Here is a 15108-nt window from a genome sequence, read left to right on the forward strand (position 1 = left end):
TCTAGGTGCATGGTCTCTATTATAACTTATTTTTTGACACATTATTTTCTTTGGCAATCGTATTTTTCATTTTATAAATATATTATTTGTTTGAAAGATATTAAATAATGTACTTAGCTTCTCTATAATATAAGCACAAACCTTTTTGATAATGTTGAATATTTTTTTACTCAATGATAGGTTTAAAAGGTATTGTATCAATTTGCATTGTTTTTTGCCTTGATGAATAAGTTTTTGAAAACTTAGGAAATGCCATCATACTTAAATTGTTCCTATTTAGCCAAATCTTTATTCTTGATGCGTTTGAAATAATCAATTATTATATGTATTGACTTAAGTAATAAAGTATTCCAAAAAAATTACTTTTGGCATTGATAATAATAAATCTTTAATATAGTCCTTCAAATAATATTAAAATTAATTAATAAAGGCTTTGTTATTCTAATCTATATTGCAAGCAAGATTTTAGAATTTAGTAGCATATATGGTAGCTAATTATGATTCTTATTGTAAAAATTAGAGCTTCGTCTCTTTACTCTTGCTTGATTACTTTCTCCAAATATAATTATAAACACTTTTAAGAATAAATTCAAATCATAAAAGAGTTTTGAATCTTTTTCTATCAAAGATGCAAACTATGAGAGAGTACTTTCAGAAAGAAGTATGCCTATGAATCCAATTTGAGTAAATCCATTAAAATATTGGAAAAGATGCAATCTTAAATAAAGCTTGATTTTTTACATAAATCTTTGAAATTTTGATATTATTCCATCAAAATTTTTGAGTATACTAATGTTTGCTTCTCTTGTGCTTATAAAAGTAAGATTTCTTGAATTAGATTGTAAAGTTGATTTACTTCCTTCTCTCAAGTGTATAATTTCTTAGCATAGACTCTAGACTTCTTTTATAGGTTTTTGAATAGTACTACTATAGTTGACATTGGTGATGTATGAAATTTCTACCTTAAAAGTATTAACAAGCTTGTAAAAATCTGCAATAGTTGCAAATCTATTTTCATTCTTATTAAGTATAGCATCTATGATTTTTACTTCTATTTTAAATTATTTAATAAATCCACAAGTCAAATTAGAAGAGAGTAATCTGCAACTTCTAATGTCAAATAAAAATTTCTACAAAGAGAGGTGATCCACTCTTTTTAAGAAAAAATTAGTTTTAAATTATTTAACTATTTTTTTAAAGATGGATAGTTTACAACCTTCAAAATTATTACAATAGAAATAGAATAATCTTCTCACTTATATAACAATAAGACAAAAATAATGACTTAGCACTCTAGTCAAATTATCAAGGATATGAATCTTAAAGAACTGAAAGATCAAAAGAGTCTTATGTCAATCAAAAAGACTAGATAATCATTCAAAGATGATATAATATTAAATTAAACTAGCTATTTCCAAAGATAAGAAGATTAAAAATACTAGAAACAAGACAAAGAACTAAAAAGGCATTGACAAGAATACAAAAGGCTTCACTCCTACTTCCGTATATACTATCTAACTAAAAGCTATATAATGATGTTTTATAGGACCTCTAATATCTATTGACTTTACAAGATACATATCTCAACTTGTAAGGCAAGTTTTTTATATGTGTGCCATATAACAATATTTCTACACATCTTTTCAATCTATGCTTAGATGAAAGGTTTGAGAAGATTATTTTGTATAATTAAATTTTTCATTGAAGCATTTAGTACCATAGAAAAAATTATTGCCATTGACATAGCTGATTCCTATCTTAATAAAGTATATGGTCATTGTATTTGAATACTAGTTAAAGATATCACCAAACTAACTCAATCTATGATATTGTCCAACTTTACAAGAAAAAAAATAATAAATAAATAAAAAATACACAATAGAATATTTTAGCTTGTCTTTGCAATTATTATAGAAGTACTTCACATCATGTTAAGCAATACCCCCAAAAAAGATGCGAAGAACTCAAAGAGCCTTGCACCAAGAAATCAATCCTTAACACCTTTACTAATTGACAAATATAATATGCTAGATAGAATAATAATATATGATTTATCATCTATCCATTAAAATTTCTAAAAAGCCTTGAAGCTCCTTCCTTCTCCTCCTTCTATCATAAAGCAACACAAAGCCAAATTGTACTAATGTTCATTTACACCAAACTAAACTTTTCAATCAAAGCATTATTATACAATATTACCAATGCCTTGATATACACCTTACAATTAATCCATGTAACATATGAAGCAACTTAAACTCAAGATTTAATAAGAAGCAATATAATAAACAACACAATGCAATACTTACACATAGAGATTATCAATAAAAATAATAGTCATAACTTTGTGGATGTTGATGCAAAGTAGCATAGACAATAGAATAGAGTACTCAAAGAACTATGGCACTTTATGAATAGATTGTTCTAACACCTTTTGGTGAATAATAAACCACAATAAAATAAGAACATGCAATGCAATAGAAATCTATCAATTCTAATACAAAAATCAATTAGATCCATTAATCATATACTTACAATCAATATTCCACACGATTTGGAGACAAATAACATCAAAGCTTACTATATAATTATCAAATGCTACATTCAATTTGTTATTTTGAATCTAACATCTATAATCCAAATTACAATAATTAACATCTACAGATACAATCATACGAGACCTTGAGCAAGACTATGGTAGTAGATTATGGAATATTTTCTATTAAAAGTATTATAACTTTTAAAAGATAATTTTAACTTTATTAAATCTTTAGATGATAAACAAAGAAGAAGTAAATACTTAAACCACAATTACATGAAAATCAATTTTTGGAACAATTTATTCATCAAATCATAGGTCTAAGACATCTTCTATATAGACAAATCTTATAAAAAAATAATAAGTAATTCAATTGAGATAATTTCTAATTGATACTTAGAATTATATTAACTAAAATAGACAAATTCTATGTGACCAACTAAAATCTTTAATAAAAAGACAATTAGAAACCAAATCAAGTTAGAAAATACTAATCAAAGCATAGAAAGAAGCTACTTTAGATCAAATACATTACACTTGATGCAATAAAATACATGCTACCTTCATAGAAATTTGAGACTAAAATAATAATATAATACATATCAATTGATGTAATTGGAAAAAACTATATATTGACCAATTGAACCTACTTTTTACTATAAAATTGAATTTATAAAGAAATTGGATAATCAATCCACATAAAAATTACTAAACATAGCCCAGCTCCTCTTCCAAATAATTTACTATAATCAATTAGAAAAATAATTCTTTGCAACCTTAGCAAAGTGGATGGAGGTGGACAATAGGTAAAATTTAGAGTTCATCCAATATTATGGAATAAGACACAATAAAGACAAAATTTATAAATTCAACTTTAGAAGTCTCATATTAAGTAAATAATAAGATATGACATCTTATGTCTATGTCTATTATAAAAAGTTATACATCTAAGATTTTAATGTAGAAAACAACATCACGGCTCAAACTAATTGCCAATCTATTATCCTAAGAGTATTGACACTTGCTATCTTGTTGTAATACGATTATATAGTGAAAATATAATTAAAAATAATTTTCTAATTAATAACTAATTATCTTAGTTCAATAATAATTTCAGATATTTAAACATAGATTTTATTAAAGCCTCTTAATTTATTATCTTATCTTAATAGCTAGTAGATTAAAGACTAATTAATAATTTTATCTTTTAGATTGTAGAAATTTTTTTTACTATAAAAAAGCCATAAATTAGTAAAAATAAGATAAAAGAGGTATATAATTAGTATGGTTGATACTAGGATTAAGTTTAGAATAGGATTGAGCTAAAAAATCTATAGAATAGGTTAAATTGATATCCAAAGGTCGACCATTTAAGGAATAGGATCAAAAGCAAATTACCAACCACTAAAATGGCATCCTAGGACAAAATATGGAAGCATTTGAAGATCAATTGGTGTTATACAATGCTTGGTTAATTGGATGTGCTAAGTAAGCATAAAATTTTAAATTATTCTAATAGTATAATTAGGAGATATCAATTTTTTGGTACAAAAGGATATTTAAAGTCGAGAGTTTGGAATTGGATAGGATTTCTATGATATCTAAAGATTTATTGACTAAAAAAAGGTGAAATTTGATATAAAATAAAAAGACTTGAAGATCAAGCTATACATTAATTTTGAATTGAAGTTAATGGTTAAAAAAGGAGAAATCGCTACTAGAATATTTGTATTAACTTTTAAGTTGGCAACTGAGTAACATCATTGTGGTTTTTTGGAAATTTTCTTACAATTTGTAAGTTAGATTGGATTGAATTTCATTGAGCATATACAAGGCTTATAGTAGCATATGTATGAAAGTTTTTGCATCAAGTAGATATTCAAATTAAAAGTTATAGCTTGCTTAAGTTCACTAACTAGGAATAGAGTTTGCAAAGTAAAATTTGAAATTATCTAATTATGAAAGTAATAAGGCAATTGAAATTTATATATGATTGAGATTACTAAAAAGAATATTTTAAAGTATTTTTAATTGACTTTAAGTACTTTTGATTTGAAATTCAAATTACATTCTTCTTATATAGATGAAACCTATTAGATATTTTATAAGTATAAAATATAACTTCATCTACCACAATCAGGTGCCAAGTGTATTTTTAAATAAGATAATATATAATATGACATAAATAGTAAATACGACATAAAATTTTGAAGCAAAAGGTGTTGAATTGTATTTGTAATTATTTGAAATTAATGGTACAAGAAAGCAAGAAGATTGAATTTAAATTTTTTGATAGGGTTTTGGATGGAGCTTTGAATAGAACATTGGATAGATCTTCAAGTAGAGCTTTAAGTAGATTTTCTACTAGTAGACAAGATATGTACTTTGATTAAAATAATACAAATATATTTTAAGTATTTACATTAATTATGCAACTACAAAAAAGTAATGATTGTAAAGAGGCTTTTGCAACTAAAGCATTACAAGCAATGATAAACAAAATTGACCAATTTCATTGAAGAAATATTTCAAATTATTTGAATTATTATGTATAAAAAATAGAATTAAATTGGGTTTTAAAAAAAAAGATGATTGAGCTATTTGGACTTATTATAATATAAAAAATAAGATAACATGTTAAATCAATTATAGAGCATTTTAGATATTCATGGGAGATATTTTTATATTTATTAAAGAACAAATATTTTTTGAAGGATATCAATTAGATTATAAAGAAATAAGTTTTGAAGGATATCAATTAGATTATAAAGAAATAAGTTTTGAAATGTGTTGAAAGTATAGTAAGGTATAGATAAGATATTTGTATTATTGATACATAGGAATAGATAGTTAGAACTATAGAAGTTTCCAGAATTAAAGTTAAGTTAGTAGACTAAATAGGATCCATCATGGAACATTCTAAAAAGAATTTATGGCGATTATTTATATAAGGCCTACCATTTAATCTTCTAAAAAAAGTATAGGGCGGTTATTTAGGTTGGACCTACCATAGAACTTTCTAGAAGAAATTTAATGTAGTTATCTAAGTGAGGTCTATCACTTAGAAACATTCTAGAAAGTCCAGGGTGATAGAACAAAGTATAAATAGGACTAGCCACAGCGTTTTGAGGCATCTAGTTAGGTATAGCTTCAGACCCTTTTTTTTAATACAATTGGATTTTGCAACTTCACATTTTTTTCTATTTTGTTTTAATTTTGATTGCTCAGTTTTATCATTTGTGTCCCATTTTGTTTTATTTTGTTTAATTTTATTTTGGTTCAATTTGTCCTATCTTGTGATGAGGTTTTATGTTGTTATAGATTAAAAGACTCTTAGATATTTGAGATAGATTGATCTTATTTTATTAGTATTGTAACAAGTATTAGACTATTTTCTTTTGGTAGTGTATCGATAGTCATTATCTAATCCAAGGTCAGTTCTTATGGTCATATTGGATATTGTATTGAAGCTACCATAAGCTACTCTTAAAAAGTCAATCAAGAGGTGAGAAGAGATTACAATAATAGAGTCTAGTGAAGAAATTATAGCATAAGAGATGTGGTAGAGTAGTTCTAGATAGAGACTCAAATACAACACCTCTTATGCCAAATAGCTACTTTGTAAGTATAAATAAAAGCTTTAAAGACAAAAAAGTTGATATTTATTAGATTGAAATTGAATAAGCTTAGTATATATTCAAAGACTTCAAGACAAGAAGATTTTTGTTAATGGTTCTTCAACATGTAATAATACCTCCAACTATTTAGGACAAATACCACTAAAAAAATTATGTATGTAGCCAGTTATTTGAGAGATGCGGCAGCCATTTGGTGGCAACATCAAGTTCAAAGCTATGAAATTCAAGGTAAATTTTATAATTGAGAGTTTGGAATTGAGTTTAGGATATGATTTTGGCCTATCAATGCAGAGAACATAGCATGCGATTAGTTGAAAAATCTTACACAAGCTAAATTGGTACAAGATTATGTCTTTCAATTGAAGTCCTTATGTTTCCAAATTGATAATGTTTCAGAGGCAAAGATGATGGATCAATTCCTATGAAGTTTAAAACCTAAGATTTAGCAAAAAATGGAGTTTAAGGATCTACAAACATTCAAAGAGGTAATTCGGATTATAGAGAGGGTTGATGCTATAGATTTCAAAAATTGTGGAACACAACCTATAGGACAAAGTCCTATGTCGCTATCTAATACTATGGCATAACAATCAATGCCAATAGAGATTAAAGCCTTATAAAGATTATTGATACTATAAAGATGATAAATATTAGTGCAAAAGGGATTATATTTCTATTGTCAGGAGCCAGACTATTAGATCAAAGGTTATCCAAAATATCAAAATTCAAGCACTAGCAAAACAAGTCAAGTTCATAGTCTCAAAATTCACCAAGTCAATAATGAGACGAAGCAAAAAAATAGAAATCTACAATAAAGGTTTCAAAGGCTAATACTAGGAAAAGCTATTGTCTCTTAAAGAAAAATGGTATGGCCTCAATCAATTATGAAAAGAGTCGACTAGTGCATCTATCAAGACTACTAAGAGGAAAATCATTTCGAGTGCTTATAAATTGTGGCTCTATGAAAAATTACATCTCAATTGAGATTATCAACCAATTTGGAATTAAAACTAAAGCAATCAAGGGATGAAGTATATACCTTACAGATGACCAAGAAAACATATTGAGAGAGACATGTGAAGAAGAAACCTTGAGATTGACTAATACCTATGTCTTAAGAGAGAAGTTCAAGATGACAAAGCTAAGATATGAAATTATCTTTGATTTGCTATGGCTAGAGATAGAAAATACATAAGTTGATTGAGTAGTTAGGACAATCTCTTTTAAAGATGGTGGACACAAGATAACTCTTTGTATCTTCGCATCAAGTAAAGAAGAAAGATAATCTACAATCAAAGATTTACTCGTAGGGATGATTTTTATGAAGAAACAAATACAACATAAGCAGCCGATATATATATATATATATATATATATATATATATATATATATATATATGTTGGTTCCAAATCTTACATCAATGGTAAGAAAAACATCCAAAAGAGTAGAACAGTGTCATAATACGTGAAGTCTTGCTTGAGAATGCTCCGGGCACCTGGCTATGGAAGGTAGAATAGAGATTAGAATAATAAAATCCTAATTCTAATAAAATACTAACTAAATTCTAATTAGATCATAACAATGCTAAGTAAGATTTAATCAAATTCAAAGAAACCTCAAAAGAATTACAAAGAAATATTAGAATGATCACAAATATATCTCAAATACATCTCAATTCAATCTTAATTTAATCCTAGTTAAAATCTTATTGGACTTCATTCAAACTTTAGGCCAAAAACTAACTAAATCTTAAATCCTAAATAAATCCTAATAAAATTCTAAATCCTAAATCAAATCCTAATCCTAAATCCTAAACCAAATCCTAACCAAATTCTAACGCTAAATCAAATCATAACCAAATCCTAAATCCTAAACCAAATCCTAACCAAATCTTAATCTTAAATCAAATCCTAATTAAATCTTAAATCCTATATCAAACCTTAATTCTAAATCAAACTCTAACCAAATCCTAAATCCTAAATCAAATCCAAATCCTAAATCAAATCCTAATCAAATCCTAATCCTAAATCAAATCATAGTAATTCCTACAACAGATTTACACCTCAATTATTAATGAATGAACCATTGATCTTAACTCAAAATTTTCATGCTTTTTACTAATTAAGTTGAAAAGAAGCACAAAAAAATTTGAAAAAGATCAAAATTATCAAATACATGATAGCCTCAAAAACGTGCTTGGATATTAGCTAGCCTCCTTCTGCAACCTTGATGCTAATCTCTTAGAACCAATATCTCTTCTTTTTACCATTTTATTGATCTTAAAATTCTTATATACATGAAAAAACAAGTTTAATATCTTTTCACATAAATTTCACTTCAATTCAACTAGTAGATTGCAAGAAATCTTAAAAATCCTCACTGAATCTAAAATTCTACTGTTTGAGACCTTGATCCACTTAAATCTCAATAACCCTCAGTTCAACTTTTAGATCAAGCTAAAATTCACAACACATATTAAACACAACTATGACCATTAACTTACCAAATTTCACTTGTAGATCTATTACAAAACTCTTGAAATCACTAGAAATGTCAACCCTATTTTATTTCACAAAATCCAAGTCATCCAAAATTAATCTTAACTTTGTAAGAGCTTTATAAAGTCATAACAACTCTAAATCATCCAAAACCAATGCTTATAGAAATATTATTCAGTTTGCCATCAAATTCCACTCTTCGATTTGCAAAAGAAACCCCGAGTTGCTGTAGGTGCTTGGTTTTGTGCCTCAAGGTCTGATTTTAACGTAGGTTGATAACCGGCCGTCCTCATGTACCAATATCTAATTTTTCTAGGTAATTTTTTCTAAAATTTATTCTTAATTTCCTCTTAAAGATACTTATATCATTTATTTTTTTAATCTATCTTATTTTACCTTATTAATGGCCCTATAAAGTAAATAGAAGTCACTTTTGTAAAAAGGCAGTACTACTACTAAAAGTTTTATTACCTTCTTAACTTTTATCCATATTTTTCTACTTTATCTTTTAACTTGGTTCTTCTATAATAAGATCCATATTATCATCTTTTACCATATAGTCATTGTGATTGGTTGTTTTACTTAATTCGAAAGAAACCTCCTAGCATAAACCCGTATAGGGGGATTCGAATACGGGGAATGACCATGTATATGAGCTCCAATTGTTAGGGTCACGCAATTAACTGCTACTGCTGAATGCTTACCATACCAATGTCGTGTTGTAACACGAGTATACTGTGAAAATATAAAGAAAGAGGACTTTTATTAATGTTCAGTTACCTCGAATATTGGGAGCAACGACCAATTCCGGTGCAAATACTGAGTGGCCAGGATCAGTCACCCCATTACAGTCAGCCGGGGCATACTGAAATGCTCTGTTCGATTCCAATAACGGGAGTCAGCAGAAAAAGAAAGGACCAATTCACACGACGGGTGAGCCTGGTTCGAAGAGCCAATTGGATCCAATTTCAAGAATCCAACCCGGGTCCTCTTACCCAATATGAGACTTGAATTGGTCGGGCAACCCAATACAGTCTAATTAGAGGAGAATCCAGGTCTTACTACGGGCCTCAGCCAATCTGACGCGAAGGACCAATTTGATCCAATTACGGGAACATCCGGGTCTTACTATTGGACTCTTTCCCAATATGAGACCTGAATTGGTCGTGCGACTCAATGTGGTCCCGATTTCGGGCTCCAATTCCGTTTCAGGCTGTTCCGTCCTTTCTGCCGTTCAAGGAACGTCCTTTCGGTAAAAAGATTTCTTAAAGGTAAAAACGGAGGAGAAAGCTCTGACGGCGAGAGCCAGTTTCGGATCTAAGCTTCGATGGCAGGAGCCAATTTCGGATCTAAGCTCTGACGATGGGAGCCAATTCTGGATCCAAGACGGAAGATTGAAGAAATTCAGAGGATAAGGTTAGGGGAGAGAATAACTTTTTATGGGGGATTTTTTTTGGATGGAGAGAGCTAGCTTCATGCTTTGGGCGGGAAAAAAAGATAGAGAATTGGGTTTTTTTTCTTCATAGGGTTTTGGGAAGACTGAGGCAATCGTTGCTGAAGTCAGTGTTGTAATGGTGAATCGGGATTTTTAATAAAGTGGGTTTGATTACTCTTGACTGTTTTGTGAAATCGAGTTACGTCTGTGATGAAGAGTTAAAAGGGTATCTATAGGATTGAGTATGTGGAGTGAATGAAATTTATTGGGTTAATCTAACAAGACAATCAGTAGATACAAGATCGTGAGTATAAAGCGGTATCGAAGATTAGCAATTTGGGTTGTTCGGGGTTCTCTGTAACATCTAGAGACCTACCGGTTGGGGTAAAAGGGACTTCGACAAGCAGTCGAAGGGCATCCGTATAGATTTACAGTATATTTTTGTAATCATTTATATTCCAACAGTCAAAAACTGATAGACTGCTTGACTATTGGCGAATCTCCATACTACCTTCTACAGCCAGACGCCCGGCGCGTTCTCGAGCAGGAAAGCACATAATACGACACCAAAGAACACTTAACTTTTCTTCCTACTGTCCACTCTCTTATACCAATATAATAACATCCACGACAACAATTTCAGTACCCTGTGTAATTCACGAACACACAAGCATATTCCAAACCCTGGAACGAACAACTTCCAATCCACAGAATCCAATCAAGAAAATTCCTTCGATTACAATTCCTCTCCACTAAACTTACAACCATGTAATAAATAGTGACTGAAAACTTCCATACGTCCTCAATCTTTCACAACAATTGATAAACAGTGATCCATAAATAACTTCGTAAATCAAACATTAATTCATTAAATCGATTCTCTTCACTTGAATCAACACTAACAGAAAAAAAACAAAAAAACTAAGAAGAAGAGATAGCACCAAGCTTATCCCCGGCTCAGTACTATCGCAGTCTGGCCCTCGGCTTACTACTCTCACAATCTGGCATTTTCTTCCCCTCTCCCATCCTCCTTATACTACCCCGAGATACCAACTCCTATACTACAGATAATAACTACTTTTTCTGACTATTCATCCATTCTACCTACTGAATCATCTTTTCAGCAGTTATCTATCTCTGCTACACTATACACTAGGTATCTATATTCTAAAAATAACTACTTATTCTACATAGCTCCACTCCTAACTGTGCAGTGTCCTCGTAAATACTCAATTGATACCTATCTAAAAATTATCTAACAAAACTCTACAAAAATTGCGATCGTTCTGGCCTATCTAATTAATCAATTGTCGCAGTATCTGTTATTGGTTCCACCGATTCCGGTTCCAACTGCAAATCTTCATCCTCATCCAATCCTTCTATTGGCTCCTGCCTCAACTGAGCTGAAAGATCTTCATTGTATTCACCCAGCTCACGGACTTGAGCTTCCAATTTCAGGATCTGGGCATCTCTCAATTCCAACTGGCGCTAAAAGTGACTCTTCTCTTCTGGAACTTCGGGAACTGGCAATGTAGATACTTGTGCTTGACCAATATTGAATAAATCCTCTACCAATCTTGTCACCTCGGCATTCAAGGCCTCAATTTCAGCCCTTAATCGCTCCGTTTCACATCTGTATTCGTCACTCAATACCAATTTCTCTTGCGCCAATAACTCAATCTTTTCTCATTCTATTACCAACTGACCCTTTGCTTTTTCCAGTTCCAAAATTGAGTGACTGCGAGCCCGGAATAGTTCTTGCCTGTAGATCTCCACCATGCGCTCTCTTTCTTTGTCCCAAGCTTCCTGTTGTTTCTCAATTTGTCGCTCCAATAGCAGCTTGGATTTCGCATTTGCTTGGATGATCTGTTCTTGCTCTTCAGTTCTTCGTGTCTGCTCCGATATCACCTTTTTGCTTGCCTCTAATTCCAGTTTACCATTGCCCTCTACATCCAATGCTTGTACTATTCAATGTATTTGCGAAATGCACTTCAATAAAGAATTTTTAAGATGTATGTCTTTCGACAGTCGGCCCTATAAAAATGCTAACTGATTGATATCTAACAACGTCGGGACTTCATTCTCCTCTTCCACCACTAAACAAATCGGATCCATTCCTAGTGCCACTAGACGACTGGATTCTCTAATTTCATGTATTACCTCCGTTGTATTGACATTCTGTGCCAACGAATTCCGTTCTCGTTGCAGAGGCACTGGCACTGGTTCAAAACTTCTCTCTACTGGTGATGTTTGCCGCAATATATACGCGATCACAGCATACACATAATTGGAACATAACAACACTGTAAACTTCCCTATTTTGTGTTTAGCTCCCATTTCCGCATGAATACGGGTTGCTACATAAGCTGCCCAATTGAACACCATCCCTTCAAATATCCCTACCACTGCAAACATTAATCGTCTTGACATATATGTGTTGTGTCGATACAACCCTAAATGCCTCAGTACGAAGCACAACCATTCCATGAGCTCTGGTGTAATTGCCTTAGCCGTCCGCCAACTTTGGTTCTTCTCAAACGATGACATGCCACTTTTGAAATAACTTCCTGGTCGGAAGTCACTAGACTCCTCAACATCCACCGCAATCTCTCAAACTGAAAGAAACAGTACTTTATCGAGGATCTTCTCATCAATATTGATAACGCATCTTTGTACTACGCTCGATCCATCCTGTGGGTCATAGTTCGCGATGTATTCTTCCACTAATGCCACATTAATTGAAGGCAAACTATGTGACCTTCGCAAAAATTGAAACATTTGCGTGTTTCAAAAATCTCGTATTCTCCTTGGCGTCCAGCAAATCTCCAACTTCATAGGCTCCATATTGGTAACGATTACTACGGATGGTGGTCCTAAATTGCGTTTAGCTTTCACATTTCCACCACTTTCTTCTCTGTCCGTAGCTCTCTTTGCACTCTCCATCGCCATGACGCACACTCTTTCAAGCTCTAACCATCAATACTATGCTCTAGTACTCCGAAACACCTGGAATTGTAACACCAAAAAGAAACAATAACAGAATGCGACAATTGAGAATGGCCGTAAATGGGTGCCCCACTCCTATTTTTTTACCTAGTGGTGATAATGACAACATATTACCTCTACTGTCTGTTTCTCACCCCCGTTCCATCTGACACATTAGTAATTACTAACTATCCTTTCAGCCGTCTCTACACCCTAACGTACTTAATTAGGTCTATCCTAAGTACATTCGACATGACCTCCGCCAGAAATTGAAAATCCGTCCCGGGTTTTACATATGATATAACCATAATTGATTCCCGTTAATGTGGGTACTGAATCGATGTTCCATGAAATCCTCCAATTGAATAGACCCATTGGAAAATCCTTCAATCACATGATATGGCCCATGCCAGCGAACTTGAAATTTACCCGAAAAATGATTAAACTTGCTATCAAACAACAATACCAAATCATTGGGCATAAAACTCTTTTGACGCAGTTTACTATCATAGTAACTCTTCTGCCGTTTTTGAGTTGCTTCTATATTAAAGAGAGCTATAGCTCGTATTTCATCCAATTTGTCCAACTCTGCCAACCAATATTGAAGTGATTCCTTATCTCCAAGACGTTCATCCAACGCAATGCGCAAACTCTGAACTTCTAATTCAATGGATAATATTGCTTCTTTTCGTACAGCAATTGGAATGGTGTGGAATTGGTAGTCACTTTATATGCAGTATGATACGCCCATAATGTCGCAAACAATTTAGTATCCCAATCCGTTCCCGCGCCCAAAATTATTTTAGTTAAAATCTTACATAGAATACCATTGGTCTTTTTCGTCTTCCCATTGGCTTGAGGATGATATAGTGTTGTTTTCCTGTACTTGATTTCGTATGTATTCATCAAGGCTGCTATGGTGGCATTTATGAAATGGGTGCCGTGATCGCTAACTAATTCTTTCGGACATCCAAATCGAGTAATAATATTCTTGTATAGAAATGTGGCCACTGTATTGGCATTATCATTGCGGGTAGCAATAGCCTCTGTCCATTTGGTTACATAGTCCGTGGCCACTAAAATATACCGCTTTTGTCCATGTCTCGATGTTGGTGCAATGGGTCCAACAAAATCAATTCTCCATTTCTCAAATGGTACATGTACGAAGATTGGTACTATCGGCATTGCTGAAGTACCCGTGGGTCGACCAATTCGTTGACAGGGATCACAACAACGAATAAATAGGTGTGCATCAGAAAACATTGTGGGCCACCAATATCTAGCCATTCAAGCCTTGTGAGCAGTACTGTCTCCCGCAAAATATCTACCACAACTATCCAAATGACATCCTTCCAAAATTGTACGAACTTCACTTTGAAAGATGCAACAGCGTAAAATTCCATCCCGCCCTTGTTTGTACAAGGCATCTCCAATCATGGTATATGGCACACTTTTTAAAATCAGACGCTTCTTTAGTTTTTCATTATAAGAAATGAGAAAAGTTTGAAACGTTAGATATTGGATCAATTCACCATATTCGGGTGTAATGACATCCACAGCAAATAGTTGTGCGTCCAAAAGAGCATCGTTTATCGGCTCATTACCCAATATATTAGATAAATGGGATAAGTAATCCGCATTGGCATGTTTCTTGCCGGATCGAACGTTAATTGTAAAGTTAAATTCTTGTAGAAGTAACACCCATCGAGTAATTCGTCCACTCAATTGAGGTTTATTTATCATGTACTTAAGCGCATTATGATCAACGTGGAATACAAATGAGTATCCAAGTAGATAGTGGCAGAATTTCTGTACAGAGTAGATCATTCCGAGGGCCTCTCGCTTGGTAGTATTATAATTTCGTTCTGCAACAACGAATTATCGGCTCGCATAATATATGGGATGATCTAATCCTTCTTCATCCTTTTGACTGAGAATGGATCCAATAGCAACATTGGACGTGTCTACATAGACATGAAACGGTTTTGTTCAACAAGGTGTTATAAGAATTGGAT

Source organism: Physcomitrium patens, chromosome 19 (genome assembly GCF_059467195.1).
Source record: "Physcomitrium patens ecotype Gransden chromosome 19, ASM5946719v1, whole genome shotgun sequence".
Lineage (NCBI taxonomy): Eukaryota > Viridiplantae > Streptophyta > Bryopsida > Funariales > Funariaceae > Physcomitrium > Physcomitrium patens.